Below are 3,252 nucleotides of genomic sequence, written 5' to 3'. Positions count from 1 at the left end.
AGAGGGTCCTGATCTTTGCTGCTTGAGCTTGGTTCAGGCCTTGGTTCTGATACTGCACCATCATTCCGTGAATTGGGGCCGGTGTCTGTGACTTGGCACTGCAACTCGTTGGAGTCTACTGACTGGCACGGCAGAGGTTCGCGGACTTGTGTCCACATCTTTAGATGCTTGAAGTCTATTAGAGGTTCAAAACGATTAAGCAGATCTTTCCCAATGAGGAGTGGGTATGTTTCGAGTGGGGAGACATATATTGGATGAATGAGATCCATCGATCCCACTGTCAGGTGAATTGGAGCCACATGTTTCAGTCGTAGGCCCGTGTGGGAATACGCCTGGAGGTTCAGCTCACACCTTTGGAGTTTGAGGGTTCTGTTAGTCCTCTTTGCTCCTTCTTGGACTTCCTGGAGGAGTTCAGCAGACATTAGAGTAATGTCGGCCCCCGTGTCCAGAAGGGCTTCGACCTTGATGTGTCGTTCGATGATGATGGATAGGTAAAACTTTTTTGCTATACCTTTCTCAATGAGATCGCCTAGGAGTTGAGGGACTGGAGTGTGGGAGGAGATTGTTAGGATGTCAGGATTGGTGTTATGTTCGTCGGAGGAGTGGCAGACCACCAAGACAGCACTTTCAGGAACTTGATGGGATTCGTCAGCAGGTGTTTGTTGGACGCTGCTGCGATCTGGTTGGGTCAGCTGGTCGCTGCCTTCTCCTCCGGCCGCTAGTCAGGCTGACTCTGGTTTCTCTTTCTTTTCCCACTTCCGATCCTCCTCCTTTCGTTGGAAGAACTCCTGCATCATCATTTTCATGAACTCTTGTGAATCGAAACACGGTGGTGTCTTTTGTTCTTGTGTGGATTCAGTTTGAGCTCGGTCAGCTTGGGATCTTTGTGACTTCTTTCGTCGATTCCTTGGGCTGGTTGCTCCAGAGTGAGTTTGTCGTTTTCCCTTGGAGTTTCCATCGGATTCCCATGAGCTTTTCCTCTTGAGTTTCCGGATGAGCTTGGCTGGTCCCACGATCTCTCCCATTGATTCTCCTGAGGCCTTGCTTGGTCCCATGACTTCTCCCAGTTCCGTCCCGGTGAGCGTTGACGTCCACAAGTTCCATCCCAGCGTTCGTACCTCTGTTTAGATCGGGTACTAGCGTGGGAGTCTCGTTCTTTGTTGGACGAGGGTGCATTCCACTCTCTGGGTGGCGGCTTGGCAGAGTTTTGGCGTTGGGTGCCCTCTAGAGCCAGCCCTTGACTTTGAGTGTGGAAGTCAAGAACTGCTGGATTTTGGAGCCCTTTTCTGAGGCCATCTTTTGTTTGCCGTGAGGCCTTCTGTGCCAATTCTCGCAACTGCTGAGCATTCATTGTTCGTGGACATGCAAGAACGCCAAGATGGTGGCTTACTCCGGGATGGAGGTTTCTCAGGAAGAGAGTTTTGAAGTTCAAATCATCTTCCATGTCAGGTTCATTGCGAGTTCAGTATGCTCGTCTGAGTCGGCTGTAGTAGGCTTGAGGAGGTTCGTGACGTCCTTGTCTTGTCTCCAGGGCAGCCACTAAGCCTTGTTCGGAGTCAGGATCGGAAAACTCTTTAATGAGGGCTTCTCGGAGCCGTTGGTAGTCAGTCTTTATGTGAGCAGGCTGCCTGTCCAGGAAGCAGCGAACTTCAGGACTGGATGTCGTTCGGAGTAAATAGAGTCTATCTTTGTCCGTAACGTTAGGTCGCATTTCCAGATGGAAATCGATATCTTGGAGGTAAGCTTGGACATTTTGGCTATTTGGCACGCTGGGGGTGAACTTGCCAATGTTTCTGGCGAGCTTGTCAAGGTCTTTCAGGTCCAAGCCATGCGACGATCTGTGGCTGGTTGCGGCAGGTTCTTTTGGCCTTGCCGTGACATGAAGTTCTTCAGAGGAGCTGGTGAATGTTTCAACACCACCCCTCAACCTTTGCTCACGTGTCACTCCAGGAACAGGTGACCCGGTCCTGCTCGGCAGGGGTGAGGTCGGTGCACGTCGTGTCCTCGGCGGCTCACGGCGCAGTTCGTAAGCGTGCTTGAGTTCCTCTTGAAACTGTCGGATTCCTCTTTGAGGTCGTCAAGCTGCTGTATTAGGCGGCTGATCTCGTTTCTTGACTCATCCAGGTGAGTTTCAAGGGCTTTGATTCTGTTGTTTTTATCCCTGAAGTCAGCCCTTGCTTTTCCCAGTAGCTGTTCTGCATACTGTAGCTTGTTACAACGATCAGCGTAGTCTGCCTTGACCTGTTCCATTTCTTGGGTGTTAGCTACTAGGGTTTCTTTTAGCTCATTGATCTCCTCCTCAGCACCTTGTTCCACCTCATCCGGCCTTTCCCGTCGTTCCTGAGCTTCCAGTTCCAGCTGCTCAATGCGTCGTTGTGCGCGTGTTAACTCCTGCTGGAGCTGTGCAGCGTGCTTGTCGCTCAATTTGAGGGTGGCGATGAGTGTATGACTTAAGGAGCCGGTGATCTTGGCTAATTCTTTGTGATTGTAGCTTTGACTTGGGTCTTGTGCCATGAGGCTTGTTATGTTGTCGTCCAGCTGGTTCTGTGTCTGGGTTTTGAGTGTTTCAGCAGCCTTAGGGAGGAGGCTGTCTGTCGCCACACTGAGCCATGTTTCCAGGTCTTCCCAGTGGCCAACATGTTCGGTTGTGCGAGACATGCTTTGGCGAAATGAGGGTGATCTCGAACCGCGACTGACACAGACCTTGAAGAGAAAAACAAAACAAAACAAAACAAACCAACAAAGCAAACAGGGGTGTAAGAGTGCAATGTAAAGTGTATGCTAATGTTGAGTGTGGTTCTCTGTGACTGTGGTCCTCTGGGGGCGTGCTTCTAATTTGTAGCCTCTGTGGGGGAAAATTGAACACACACACACACAGGTCACACAGCTGAAGAACAGAGAAAGGAAAGAAGAACACTAACAGAGCAAGGAACAGGGTTATACTTGGATGCTTCCCCTTTTCTGTAAGGGAAAGTCAAAACAAAATAAACCAAAACAAAATACTTCTTTCTGTTGTCAGAATTTTCTCTTGTTTTTTTTTTTGTTAAGTCTGATTTAGAAGGGTGCTTCTAGTCAGAGGATTGTAAATGGGGATTTTTAATTTTAAGTCTGTGATTGCTATTAATTTTCTCAGCGTGAAGGAAAACAATAACAATGACAGCACTGGTCCCTTAATATCAGATTGACATCACAACGCTTAAGGTTTTCGACGTCTATCGTCTAGGTGATCTGTTTAGCCTGGCAGGGTAAGAT

The 3,252-nt window shown here is 49.1% G+C and overlaps 1 pseudogene; it reads right to left on the bottom strand.

Moving 5' to 3' along the window:
* Positions 1-407: 407 nt before the first annotated feature.
* On the bottom strand, positions 408-2,858 carry LOC131522502 (uncharacterized; annotated as a pseudogene).
* Positions 2,859-3,252: the final 394 nt, after the last annotated feature.

This window comes from Onychostoma macrolepis, chromosome 16 (assembly GCF_012432095.1).
Source record: "Onychostoma macrolepis isolate SWU-2019 chromosome 16, ASM1243209v1, whole genome shotgun sequence".
In the NCBI taxonomy this organism is placed as follows: Eukaryota; Metazoa; Chordata; class Actinopteri; order Cypriniformes; family Cyprinidae; genus Onychostoma; species Onychostoma macrolepis.
Note: the sequence above shows the minus strand (reverse complement) of the source record. Positions and strands in the feature narration are given on the sequence as shown.